At 38.3% G+C, this 15,199-nt stretch overlaps 1 protein-coding gene across 1 annotated transcript in view; it reads left to right on the top strand.

The window, feature by feature from the left end:
* The window catches only part of LOC147449451 (uncharacterized), a 68,391-nt gene extending 56,579 nt beyond the window's left edge, over positions 1 to 11,812 (top strand). Inside the window, exon 4 of the transcript XR_015189434.1 lies at positions 11,296 to 11,812. The gene's annotated coding sequence lies outside the window, so the exon portion shown is untranslated. The remainder of the gene's footprint in view (positions 1 to 11,295) is intronic.
* Positions 11,813 to 15,199: the final 3,387 nt, after the last annotated feature.

Below are 15,199 nucleotides of genomic sequence, written 5' to 3'. Positions count from 1 at the left end.
ATGAGTGATCTAGCAGGTTGAGGTGTGGCAAACTATGTTGCACGCATTTTGGACACCCGGATTTCAAAAGGGTATGTGGATTTTTTTTTTGTGCATTTTTTATCTTTGTTTGTCAAGCACAAGTACATGTAGTGCTAGTCGCTAGTGTAGCACCAACTGTCGGCAAGTTGCCTCGGGTACTCGTAGGTGAGTTTTTTGAAGTGTCACTTATATATAACAAAAACTCATGTACAAACATAGAAAGTTTCAGCCAAATAACAATTTTTTTTTTTTTTTATTGTTGTTCCTTCTTCATTATTTCTCATGGAGTGTTTTTCCCTCAATAAGCCCTTCCTATGTATAGTCAGGCCATTGCATCTGGCTCTTCGCGCCAATTTTGCACATAGAGGTGCATAGATATGAAATTTATGGTCTTAAAAGAATTTGTTGCAAAAAATGCAGAGAATGTTTTAGGCTTGAAAGAATCCCTGTTAGAGATATGGTTTGGGAAGGTACAGGATATGGCAGTCGGCAAGTAGTTGGATATAGAGTGAGTTGTGGAAGCTCACTTGTTTTGGTGATGTGTATACAATTCAGAACTGTGATTTTGAAAAACCATTTGGTGAAGGGGGAAGCTCTTTTCCTCAAGTGCATTGGTCGGAATGTGTTGTAGTTCCATGCTAGGGCGGGTGCTTCCTACTTTTAGTGGTGATATTTTTGTTGGAATTAGGGTTGCACGGAAACGTTCACAACTTGGAGCAGATGAAGGAAGCTCAAGGCACACAACCAAGACTCTTTACTTAGTGTGCAATGGAAAGATAGATAGCCCTAGCACGGGGGAAAACCTGCTAAAGAGAGAGAAAATGCCTTGAAGGTCCTACTGTGTTCATACACATCACTATCACATGTATATGGTAACAAATCCCTCCTAAAGTGATGTGGTGAACGAGATCTGGCACATGAGTAAAGATTAGTCCCATGCCTTGAGGACATGATCAGTCCACAAAAGGGGAGTAAGCCCAAAGCTTTGAGCTTCTCACGATACAATGCCTTTGTGAAACGATCTACAAGGTTTTCCTGTGCTGGCACATAAGCCAAGATGATCTCTCCTGTTAAGAGCCTCTCCCTGACATAGTGGTACTGCACCTCAATGTGCTTTGTGCGAGTATGAAAAATTGGGTTGCTCACAACTGCAAATGCACTCTGACTGTCAGTGTAGATAGTGTCGGCAGTGTTCTGTCCAGCACCCAAATCAGCCAAAAGGCATTTGAGCCATACACACTCAATCGTAGATGTGAAGACTACCCTGTACTCAACCTCATAACTAGAAGTGGCCAGAGTGGGCTGCTTCTTGCTAAACCCTAATATACATGAACTTCCAAGCATGAAACAAAAACCACTTGTGGACACTTACGTGTCCAAATAGCCAACCCAATCTAAGTCTAAAAAAGCATGTAAGTCTGGTGGCAATGATCTCCCTTTGGGATAAAACAAGCAAAAATGTAAAGTTTCACTCAAGTAGAGAAAAATCCTCTTGATAGCCTGCCAATGCTTAGACCCTAGGCTATGCATAAATTTGCTGACCTGTGAGACTGCAAACTGGATATTCGACCTTGTGTTGCATACATAAATGAGGCATCCAACAACTGTTTGGTAAAGAGTGACATCTGCAAGATCAACAACATCATGAAGACTGAATTCCAGACCTATTTCCATGGGAGTGGCAATAGGTTTGCAATCCTCAAGTCCAAACCTACATAGAAAAGTCTTTATGTAACTTCTCTGACACAAGGCAATACCACCATCACACTGCTTAAACTGTATACCCAAGTAATGATGCAAAAGCTCTAAATCTTTCATCTTGAAAAAAGCATTCAAATCAGGTTAAATTCAGCAATATGTCTCTCATTTGGTCCAGTGATTAGCAAATCATCTACTTAAAGAACCACAATGAGAAATATACCCTCACACTTTACATACAATGTGCTTTCTGTTGGACTGTTATGAAAGCCTCATTTGACCAAATGAGTGTCAGGCTTCTCATACCAAGCATGAGGAGATTGCTTCAACTCATACAAAGCTTTTTTACATTTGCACACCTTATCCTCTTGTCCTTTCTTGACAAAACCGCAATGCTACGTTACATAAACTTCCTCAAATATGTCACCATTCAAGAAAGCAGTAACAATGTCTGATTGATGTACATCCCAACCAAAATGAGCTGCCAATGCACATAGAAAACACACAATAATCATACGACAAGTGGGTGCAAAAGCCTCTTCATAATCTATGCCTTGTTGCTATGCATAACCCTTTGCAACAAGTCGAGCCTTATAATCTCACCATCCTGTAAACCCACTATGTACAAATGGCCTTTTTGCAAGGAGGAAATCATATAAAATCCATGTGTCATTTTCTATAAGTGCATCATGTTCTGATTGCATGGCATCCATTCAATTTTTTGAATATTGTGCTTCCCCAAAAGACAAAGGTTTCCATCATGTAAGCTAGACACAACCAAGGCATAACAATCTGATGCATAAGATGCATGGCGAGAGCCTGAATGAGTGCAACTAGACAAAGGTGCATCCAATTTACTATCACGCAAAGTATTTACCAACCATTTAGGCATATCTCTAGCCTATTAATTTCAGGCTTTTCCTCATCAAGTACATCATGTACATCTACATCAGTAATAGGATGATCTGTAACATTTTCAGAAACCCGCATCGGTTGTACATTTGCCTCATCAAAATTTACATTAGTACTTCCACCACTGAAAAGAGGCAGCAAATTATCATAAATGTCATGTGAGCTTACATTACTGTCTCTAGTACATGACATCAAGGACTGAATAGAATCTTCCACAAACACAACATCCCATGAAACCAGAATACGCTTTTTTGTGTGGATGATACAACCTGTAACCTTTGCTTTCAGCACTATAAACAAAAAAAATACATTTGACAGCCTTATCATCCAATTTTCTACGATGTGTTTGTGGCACCAAAGCATATACCAAATAGCCAAAAACACGCATGTGCTCAATAGAAGGCTTTCTATATTGTTATGCTTCATATGGAGTAATAGTCCGCAAAGCTTTCATAGAACACTTGTTTAGTACATAAGTGGCAGACATGATACCCTCAAGCCAAAAAGAATGCGGCAAATCTTGACTTTCGACCATACAATATCGTGCCATTACCGTAAGTGATCCGTTTTCCTGTCAGAAACACCATTTTGCTGAGGTGTTGAGGCGGTCAGGGGCGGCAACAAGAGAGGCGACCTCTAAACACCCTCAAGCCTCCCGTGCTGCTCAACTGAGACTAGGGCAGCCACAAGCACAAACACAACAACAAACCCACAACCAAACCCAAACAAGATAGGGGCACCACATAGTTATGGTATGCGAACTAGGATGCAAGAGAGATTTTGTGACAACCAAGAAGAGGCGCCACAAAACACACACAAGAAACCTCACACCAAGACACACACATAATGGATTAGAGGAGAGCTAGAGCAAAGGGAAGAGAGAGAGAGGAATGGATCTTGCGTAATACCTTATTTGTGACTTGCAAATGGAGATGGTTCATTATGATACTATTGTAGAGCTTGTACAAAACTCACTCAATGCTTAGTGAATGCGAAACATTGCTAACACACACACATACTGTCTTAGGGTGTGGGAGACCTCTTACCACAATACCCTCTTACAATGGACACAAAATTGGCAATGAAAACACACTAAAACACTTTATAAAAGAAAAAAAATATGATAGAAGCTCAAAATACACAAGTCATCTTGAATTCATTAAACCGTATCGCACAAGTAGAAGGACGAAGATTTGAACGTCGAATCACGACTTTGATGCACCAAACCTCAATTTATTGATGATGAAGGAGCATTTATAATAGTGGTTTTGAGATTTTTTGAACTCACGCTCTCTCACTTGCAATGTGTAGCTTGAAAGCTTCTCTTACACCAAAAGTGAAGCTCACAAAGTGGTTGCTACTCCTAAGTCTCTCCTCACGCATAGAGTGTTGGGGTGCTATGCGAGATATTGGAGGTTGTTTTACAAGAAGGAGAGGGGTATTTATTTATACTAATTTACAAGGTAACAAATAAGGATATTTATTTGGAAATACTAATTTACAAGGTAACAAATAAGGATTATGATTTTTTCTGAATATCAAAACATTGCGGGCCTTCTTTGTCTGCTGAGTCATGGATGTGGGCTCAAAAGAGAGCATTATTGATGGTAGATAAGGTGAAAGTAGAGTTTTAAGAAAGGAAGGAGAGAGAGAGAGAGAGAGAGAGAGAGAGAGAGAGAGAGAGAGAGAGTTACTATGCACATGTCTTGAGGTGAGGTGTCTTTTATGGTTAGGTCAATGGTTATTTTGTGTTAGTAGTCACTAGAAAGTTCATGATATATTTACAATGGGTAGAATGAGGTGGATGGTTGAAGTAAGATGGTTGAATGAAGTGAGGAAATCCTTGTGATGGTGAATCTTGAAGATGTTTTTGACTTACTTATGGAGGTTCTCAAAATGACTATCGATCCTCTTCTTCGTCTTCTCTTCTTTACGCCAACACCGCCAAGGTTGATTATCGTGATGAAAATCGCAACTCGGTTGATGATATCTCTTAATTTTCCGAGGTTAAGCATGGTTTACATGCTGAATTTTATTCATATAGAGAAGGGATAAGATGGAATTGTACTATGGAAGTAATAGAGGGAGAGGCATAGAGATGGTGTATATATATGTAGAGCTCATATGAGAGCTATGGAAGTAAGAGGGGAGGTTAATGGTGAAGAAGGTAAAAGAAACCATGGAAGGTACAAGTTTGAGTGAGAGATTCAGAGACATGAGTGTGTGTGTGTGTGTGTAAAATTGTGGAAAGAAGTGTAGAAGTGTGGAAAGAGGTGAGAGAAGACTATGGGTTACTTGTGAGAAAAGTGGGCAGACTGGGGTCCACTCAAAAAATCCTAGCTCACCGATGGTTGCTACAAAAATAACCAAAATGTTTGAGATGATTATTAAGCTCTTGGTCCACATTTTTTCTTTTGACCATCACTTCAAATTGGGAATGGAGATAGATGTAAAAATCCCACAAAGATACCTGTTTTTTCTTCACAAAAAAGACTTCAGTGGCCCCTCTTTTGTTGAATTTGCATATGGTTCCAAAGGTGAGCCCCTCCTTGCATTAGAGCATGACCTAATTGATTCTTAGGGGTTTGAAAATATGCATGGTTGTGGATTATGCATAAATATAATACATGGATATGATGGGAAAAAACAAGCTAGTATATATAAACGATCATGGAATCTTAAATAGTGTCAGCTATATATATATATAAAATGAAAAAAAGAGATATATGAAAATATAAGGAATGAAATGAAGGGACCTTCATTTGGTTTTATTGAAGTATATTTATTTACAAGAGAAAAGAAAAAATACCTCTAGGAAATAGGAATTTAGTGAAAGGCAATGACTGATGGTGAAAGGTATTTTTGAAGTTTTCCCTTGGAGTGGATTCACACCCAAAAATAAGAAAAGCTTGCATGAAATAATTTGTTATAGAATACATAGGTAAGAAAGATTATGGTAATGGTGAGTAAATGTACATAGCATACTTAAGAAAATAACGCACACTTAGGTAAAAATATTTAAATAAATACCAAAATAATTATGAAAATTCTCTATTTTTAAGCCGTATATACAATGAAATATTTATACACAAATGGGCCATGATATATATTTTATTTTTTGATTTTATTTATTTTTTGGCTCAACTAGCCCAGTGACTAGCTAGCTGAGGGTTTTAAGAAGATATGGAAAAAATTCCCTAACTCACACACGCCTATGTATAGTGAAAATGTAAGAATAGCCACAATGTTTAGTTGATTTTGGTAGGGTGAGATAACTCACTATGGAAATTACAGAGAGCCAAAAAACGAGTATCATTAGCCATTCCACAGGATGATGGTATATTTATGTACCATCATAGAGCATTTTTTTCCAAAGAGAGTGCTTCAGAGTCCTTGATGAAATCTTCATTGTTTGGCTCCTTAGCATTTTGGCTGGAGTTACACTCATGCTTCATGGAACAATACTTACATGAGATAGCTGCTTTTTGATAGATCTTTGGTAGATCCTTTGGTAGAAGGCGACTCAAATAGGGCTTAAAGCGATACCCGCATCATTAACATCTCTATCTTCTCAAATGTAGGATAATCTGCCATGCCCTGAGGTCTTGAGCACCGTCCCCTCCCTTCTTGTGAGACTCTTACAAGATTGTGACCCCCAATATAAAACAACTTGGCTTCCCTCATGCGGCTTCCTTTAACCCATTTGTTGTAATCATGCTAGAGCCTCTCCACTACCTTGTGGAGTTGTCCCACCCCTATTCGGTGGTGTTTTGTTTTGCAAAATTTGAACAAAGGGAAATCCCAGTGTGCACCTGCCTCAGCACATATCCCATGGGGTACCCCCTTCAAGGGCTCATTGGGTTATTGGCTGCTACAGCCAATAACGTTGACACAATGGTTTGGCTAAGGAAGGCAAATATGAGGGTCCATACTCATTGGATTTGGTTGGGCAAGGAAAGGACCTAATCACATGGTATGGTATCCTGCACCTTAGCAGGTCACCAACCGGTTAGCCAGAGAGAGAATAGGGCATTTACAACCCCATCAAATCTCATGAAAAGGCAAGATTTTTTGTCCATATACCCTGAAAAGTATCGACATTTTGGTTTTACTGTGGAATTCTAGCTGAGAAGACATTGAAAAGACATAGCGACTGGGCAGTAGCCTGTGGTTGTGACGAGTTGATTTCACGCCCCTCTTCCACATCCGTTGACTAACCCTATTTGTAGTAATTAATGCATCTTGTGGCTAAAAGCATGTTGGAGGCACATTATCTGAAGCAAGAAGGTCAACCTTCTTCATTTTGACCAGTGACTATAAACAAAACCCTTAAAACGAAACTCTTCAAATTTCAAAACTCTACCACACCGGCGCGAATTATTTGTGAGAATTTTTAGAAGACCTCAGACTCTTTCAAAGTCCTCATTTTGTGTTTTCAGGGGAAACTGCAAAAGAGGAGACAATTACTAACGAGGACGTCATGGGCAATAGCCGGGCAGGCAATGAAGATCATGGAGGTATTTCCAACATGAAGGGTAAAGGTGGGCCTGAGGTGATTGTGAGGCGCTGAATGGAAGCAGTGATTCTTCTAGAACGAAGATGAAGTACTCTCTTTCTCTCTCTCTCTCTCTCTCTCTCTCTCTATATATATATATATATATATATATATATAGACATATACATATATATACACTATATATACATTTATATATCTATACTATATATATATATGTATATAATTTGTGAAAATTCCCAGAATACCCCTTAAATTCCAAAAATTCCCAAAATACCCTTGTATCTATTTTGGTTGGATTGTTCAAGATTTTTCAAGCTTTATTTCTTTTTTACAATTGAGATCCTTTTTTGGGTGCTTAGAAGGAAATTATTCTAAAGGTAATGAAGCAATTCATCTCCAAAGCCTACATAACCAACTCAACTTCTAGTTTTAGCATCTTGTATTTATAGACAATGAGTCTTCTTATGAAAAGCTACAAATTCTTTTATCTTTGGAGATATTCAATCTCACAACAAGGGGCGTTATGGGAATTTTGGAAAATTTGAAGGGCATTTTGGGAATTTATGACAAATTATTGGGGGTATTTTGGGTATTTTTGACAGTTGAGGGGTATTTGTGAATTTCCACAAATTATAGGAATATTTTGGAAATTTTTCCATATACAGATCTCACACACAAAAAAGAGTTATTTTGTGTGCTAGAGAGGGAGAGAGAAGCGGGTTTGTCTTCATAGATGCATGCTCACAATAGGCAATCCATTTGCCTTCTCCTCCTGCTTATGCTCACAGGAGTCGACTCTTTTACTGAGAAACATCAAGGAGCTCGATGCATTCTGGGCCCCGGATCCGTGCTATTTGGGGTGGCGAGGTTTTGGAACAGAAAGCAAGGGAGTGGCCTTAGAGGGGTTCTCACACCTTGTGTCCTTGTTCAACCACACAACTGGCTTGCCCCCCTAACCTCTTCCACAACCAGTTGCATGGAAGGAGTATCTCATACTCAACTTCTCTGTCTCTCAGTCTCTCTCGGAGTCTCAGGCGACATTGTTACGCATATTCTTAGAGTCCTCTCTCTCTCTCTAGAGACTCTTTGAAATTGCTAGCGTTGACGTCCGCAGTTTGAGAGAGTTTTTAGCGAGAGAGAGAGAGAGAGAGAGAGAGAGAGAGAGAGAGAGAGCAGGTTCACATGATTCACACTTTAGTGGTTGAGCAAGGATTTTTCCCAAGCATGGTTTCAATGGCTTCTCTCCATCGTCCCAAAATATATGTACCGACACGGCAAGTTTCAAACAGATGTACACTCGATATTAGTCTCTCTCAAACTAAAAAAGTGCAGATGAGCAAGGACTTTGTCCCATTATGATTTCAATGGATTGTGTGAATTGGCCAAAAGTATTCGTGTCGACACAGTGGATTTAGATTGGATTTTATTTAGATATTAGCTTTATCCATTTTGTTTCAACCGCCCATCCCAAATCTTCCCTATGAACGTGGCTAGTTTTAGACGGCTTTGACTAAGTTGAAAAAGAGACCAAACCTTCAATACTTTGAAAAGTAAGAGAGTATGGTGCCACAATTGAGCTAACCTTCTGGGGTGCCGTGGAGAGTAAAAGATTAGAAGGCATGCAGACGGTATGAGTCGAGCAACAACACTAGCAGGTAGCAAGTGGCATAGGAGCAAGTTAAGCAACTAGGAGGAGAGTTTGGCAAAGATGTCCAGGATTTTCTTTTTATAAAAGTGTAGCTACACCATTGACAGTGAGGAGAAAGGGATGGTCAGACTAGCAAGTGTATCTTCAATCATGCACACCCACGTTCAACTCATGCACAATAAATCTTTAAACATTCTAGGTAATAAAGATGAATATGATCCAATAGGTCTCAATGCAAACCCTATTCTTATAAAAAATTTATCCCCTACATCGTTCAACATCTGAATTTCTTGAAAATTGCAAATACCAAATAATTTAGAGAAAATGTCAGTGCTCTTGACACTTGCTAGATATTTGAACACACCAAGGATGAGAATCAAAACTGAACTCTATTATAGGAAAAGATACAAAGTGTCAGTTCCCTTGACACTTGCTAGGTACTCGAGCACACAAAGGATGAGAATCAAAACTGAACTCTATTATAGGAAAAAATACAAAATATTTTGATTGCTCAAATATGCATACATTATTTCATCGTAATAGTCAAAGCTCTTAACACAAGGACTTGTACGACAAGAATGTAAATATACAAATAGCTATGTTTATCTTTGCAAGTAAAGGAGGCCGGGAGAGTTGGGGGCTAGCAATCACATCCATGCTTCTACCCATAAAGCTCCAAAAATTTGCTAAACATTGTGTTACTTTTTTGAAATAGCATGCATTTTGCACTTTATGGAGCCATTGTGATAGAATTTTATGTATATTGGTTGTGTCCTTAGTTCTTTTTTAGAACTAGAGTTTAGGAACAAGAGTTCTTTCTTTAAATTTTGTTTGCTTAGTGGCCAACCCCCCATGAAGTAGGGCACTTGATAAATAGATGAAGGGGGTCTTCAGAGGTTGACATTTCTTACTTCATATGTGTCTTTTTAACACTAGAATGGTAACCTAACAGGACATAAAAGTGTTCTTTCAGGGTTTTGGGAAAAAATTCCAAAACCATAGTAGATCCACTCATTTTGAAAAATCCTTTCATGAGCTTATAGTTCAATAACTACTACATATGGAAAAAATGAGAAACTTGTAATTTTTCTCATCCCTTGGTCACTACAAGCCTCCAAAGTTGACGGACCAGTGCATTTTGCCCAAAACAGCAATTTCTTACGGTTGATTGCATATAAATAAGAGTGGAGATTTTTGTAGGACATGAGATAAAATGCCCTGTTAACTCCAATGGGTTGGTGACCAAAACATATGGTTGCTTTTACCTCACTAATTTTTTTTTGGGCAAAAAAAATAAGTACAAAAAAGTTGCATTTTTGCCATTCTGCGGACCTATCATCAAAGTTTCTAAAGTCACGCTCAATACAGATACTATATACATGTTTTCTTCGTTCCCTTTGGGCCTCTTGATTCAAAAGGAGCCATGGAGCATGTCAAAAGGATAATGGATCTCTTACAATTGGAACCTTGGGGGCAATGATAAAGTGCTAAATACAGCAAACATGAAAAAACTGGGTTTAGCATTATGACCTCTAGAAACCCATAGAAACTACTCAATATCTAGCCAAGTTTGTAGTCTATGATTAGATATGGTTACTACCTACAAAATACACACAATTGGCCTAAGAAACTAACAATATTGAGAAAGTTATACTTGCTACTCTAAAATGTATCTTATTCTGCAGTAATCAATTGCAGTTTTGGTATAATTATGTTCATTGTGCTTGCTTGTGTATTTGATAAGTATTATGGATCCTAACTTGGGGTATGAATGGATGGATAATGTGTTTTCCTTGAAATGGGGAGAGAAAAGTTAAGATTCATTGTTTGATGTGCAATTGATAAATATAACGGATCCTAACTTGCGGTCTAAGTGGATGGATAAGGTATTGTCCTTGAAATAGGGAGAGAAATGTTGGGATATGCTTAGAAAATCTTAAATTGATTTCTTCTTATGAGGCCCCAATTGGAAGCAAGATCATTTAGCTATCTTTGCTTGAGGCAGGTACTATTATAAGGGCATTGCATGTATTAACTTACAAAAAGAGATCACATGTTGCAAGTGTGTCATTTTCTTGTAGTAGATCCATTGGGAGACATAATTTTGTTTGGATTAATAATGGAACATGAATTTCTCAATGGAAGTTAGATTTTTTCAAGAGGGTAGTCTTTCTCATATTTAGGAAAGAGATACAAGTTTGGTCTCTAGATTTATTGATTTACCCAAGGGGATTGTGTTCACTCATGAATGTACAATTTCTTACTATATTTAGGAGATGGATTATAAGACAAGGCTTCAAGTAGGCCACAAGGACATAGGTAGACATGCTAAAGTAGTCTCTTAAGGAAGGTGATGGAATGCGTATGGAAACTAAGAGGCTGGTATACACGCTCTTCTAGATATACATTTTTTAATCACTGTTAGATTTTACTTTGGTTTGACTATTGGAATTTAAATGAATTTTTTTCATTGGTAGTTTTCTATTTTTTTATTGACCAGGGGTTTCTTGCTTGCTATGCTATTCCTGATAAAGCACTGGACACTTGCCACAACAAAGGATACAACTATGTACTCTATATTGTGTAAATTGACTCCTTGGGAGATGGAGAATTGTCCTTGGTGGATAGATATAATTTGTGGCCATGTTCGTTCTCGTGAAAGAAAGATTCAAGATGAAATGAAGAAAGGGCCACTCGGGATATGGAACCTTCAGTTACACGGACGCAAAATACTACAAATACTTGATCATAGGATATCATCGTAAGTATGCTATAGACATTGAAGCACATTAGCTTATTATTACTACTCTAAAATTACATGTCCTTGTATGTTTTAGGGGATCCTGATCCCTGCAAAGGGAAGGAAGTCTTGAGGGTAGCATCGGTGATGATTCATTGCCCTCAGATTTAGGTAGTAGCTTCTATGTTATTTATGATTGACTAGAAATCAACTTGAACCTTTTTGTAGGTATATTGAGATCCAACTTATGACTCTAAAGATCGAAGGTTCCGGTCGTGAAAAAATGTCACTACAAAAAGTTTTATATTATGTCCACTTGTGATTGTGCATTGTCTACTTTTACACCTACCTTTGACACTCCTTTGATCCCACTAGTGTGAGATTATGTCAGCAGTGCAATAGTATTTCAAGATTCTAGGAAGAATCTATATTGGTCTCCTATGAATGACCACATGCTTAGAGCTAGAAGAAAATTTGTACAGAATACCAAAGATTGGTCTAGCTCTAAGAATGTGGAAATTCATAGAATATGTGTTTGTTGTGGTATACTCTACCAAGTCTGGTCTAGCTCTGAGCATGTGGTCATTCATAGGAGACCAAGAATCTACCACATGCTCAGAGTTAAACCAGATTTGGTAAAATATACCACAACAGACAGATTTGGTAAAATATACCACAACAGATATTGCAGAGTCTCATACATGGAAATTACTTGTCACATCTCTGTTCTTCACCACAATAATTAAAAACATGTGGGGATACTTGGTAGTTTTATTTAGCTATAGGTAGATGCCCATGCAAAAGTGAAGTTCTTATAATCAAATGTTTTTGGTGCTATATGCTCTTATTAGCATGTTTTGTTTTTGTTTGCAGTGTGCATCATCTATGTTGCTCATGGTCAATGGGTGTATTCTCCCTCTCATTTTTAGTGATCGCCATTTTGACCCCCCCCCCCCCCCCCTCTCTCTCTCTCTGTGTGTCCCTTTGAGGGAGGCAAAAGGGCATGAGAAGGGAAGGAGGGAGGAGTAGCAATAAGGTGCAGGAACAAGTAAAGAAGGACGACTGTAGAGGAGGGGGGAGGGAAAAAGCCCTTTCTCTCTAGTTTGCTCTACGGCATGCACACAACTGCAAAAGAGAGGCAAATTTATCCCTGCGTGCTGTGAGACACAAAGCAACTCCAATTGGGGAACTTTAAATCTTGGAAGAAAGATTAAAAATGAATGGAAATAAATATAAAGATGACCAAAATTGAATCTACACAGTGCTACATGAAAAATTGACGCAAACAGGGAACTAATCGTGGCTCGACTACGTGTAGAGAAGGCAAGGCGAGGGCAAAACCTGCATCAAAAACCATCAAGGAGGCATCTAGACTTTGGATGAACTTTTTAAAAAATTTACATGAGTTTTAGCTATATACAGTCTCACTTCAAAAAACTCACTAGCGAGCACATACATTAACTCAACAGCTGGCGCTATGCCAGTGATTTGCTCTACATGTATTTGTGTTGCCTAAAGAAAGCTAAAGACCCACTAAAAGAAATTCCACATACCCTTTTGATATCAACCATCATGTCCACATGTACAAATTTACAAAAAATGGGGTGTCAAGACCAACATAGTGTGCCACACCCCAGCCTGCTAGATCATTCATGGTCAACAACAAAAAAGAGATCTTATAAACGAGATGAGGAAGTCTTCATTTTCTCTTCATCATTGACCACATGATCAAAACATTCCTCAAAAGAAGGCTCATCCTAAATCACACTCATCAGCCTTGCAATATACTTCTTCAACATGTAGCCATTCACACATGCTTTATGTGGGGTACCATCCAAGTCAACAAGCTGATATGTGCTATTTGGAAACTTCTTTAAGACCAAGAAAGGACCGTACCACTTGGTTTGAAACTTATTTTGAAAAGTGTTATCAATATTTTCATTGTAACAAAGAACTATGTCACCCTTCTTGATGTCTTTATCCTTCACGTTCTCATTTTTCCTTTGCTTGATTGTTCTTCAAGACATGCTCATAATGATCAAAATCCAACAACCTATCTAATTGTACACATTGAAAATATAAAAGACTCTCCTTGAGTGCATCATTAGGCTCCTCTTCAAGCTCTAGATGAGATTCAAAGCTGATATCTCCACCTCAACAGGAAGTAAAACCTCTTTGCCAAAAACTACATGGAAGGGAGAGAAACCAGGTGCTGATTTGATGGAAGTCCTATAAGCCCATAGAGCACAAGATAGCTCTAAATTCCAAGTCTTTAATTGTTATGTTTGTAAGAATCCTTATGAGCTCTCCATTAGACCTCTAGCTCATTCCATTGCATTGGGGATATTATAGAGTAGTAAACCTGTGATGCACATGAAGCTTCTCACATAGATAATTCACCGGCCCTTGTCAAAATGTAACTCTAATGGAATGCCCAATTTGCATAAAATATCTTCATATATAAATTGGGAGACTTCTTTGCTTGTGATTTTCTTAACAACTTTGGCTTCGGTCCACCTAGATAGATAGTCAACAACAGTAAGCATGTAACATTTGCCACTAGCTTTCATAACTAGAGAACCTATTTGCATCAATACACCACTTCTCAAACTCATCATAATCCACAATGGTGCTTCTAATTTTTGATTTGAGAACCCTATTTTCCATGCTTTCACTCTTTACATGACTTTTGCCAATGATGAACATCACATTGAATGCTTGGCCACACATATCCTTCCTGCAAGACTTTATGCAAAGTGATCTTTGAAGAAAAGTAACCATCACAAGAACCCTCACGATTCTCCTCCAAAATTCTATAGATTTACTCTTTCCAAGGCACTTTTCTCATCATCACAAGATCAGCCCCCTTCATATAAAGGCATCACCAAGTAGCACATACCTTTTGACACGAGGAAGGAAGGCATACTTCTTTAGTTTCTCCTACTCTGATGGAAACATACCTATTTATAGAAACTCTTCCTCCCTCTCCAAAGCTTCTCCTCCCAAGTAAAGAGCAGAATCATCCTTTATCACATACAATTAGCCAGTTGAAGCTTGTGTTGCACCTTGTGCTTCTTCATTTTGAGACCTGTCCACGTGCCATTCATGTGTCCATTGTAGAGGATTCAACCTTGCTACTTTCTGTAGAGGATAAAGAAGTTGAGGAAAAGGAATGAACCTTGAAAGATACTTCAACTTTTGAATAAAAGTGACAAGTTGGTTTGTATCCTTCCACTTCAATCCCATTCTTTGAGATCATATGCCTCAAGAAATTCACTCTTGGTTTAGCAAGGTGACACTTCTTTGGGTTGATTTGACCTCCACTTTTATCATATTGCTTCAATTCCATCCCAAGATTTGCACAATGATCCTTTCTAAAGCTATAAACACAAAATTCATCAATAATATCCTTCACAAACTTGCCAAGAAAGGGAGAGAACACTTTATTGACGCGCTTTTGGTACCGTGCACAACCATTCATAAGACCAAAAGGAAGCACACAATAACAAAAGCATCCCCATGGTGTGATAAATGTGGTCCTCTTTCAATATTTTCAAGCCAAGGTGAGTTGAAAATATCCAGAGAATCCATCACATACACTATACATCTCATGCCTTGAAATAGAATCAAGTATATCGTCTATGAAAGGAAGAGGGTATTTATC

This window comes from Adiantum capillus-veneris, chromosome 10, assembly GCF_014529385.1.
Source record: "Adiantum capillus-veneris isolate H3 chromosome 10, ASM1452938v2, whole genome shotgun sequence".
Taxonomy (NCBI): Eukaryota; Viridiplantae; Streptophyta; class Polypodiopsida; order Polypodiales; family Pteridaceae; genus Adiantum; species Adiantum capillus-veneris.
The sequence above is the reverse complement of the archived record's forward strand: the minus strand, read 5'-3'. Positions and strand labels throughout refer to the sequence as shown.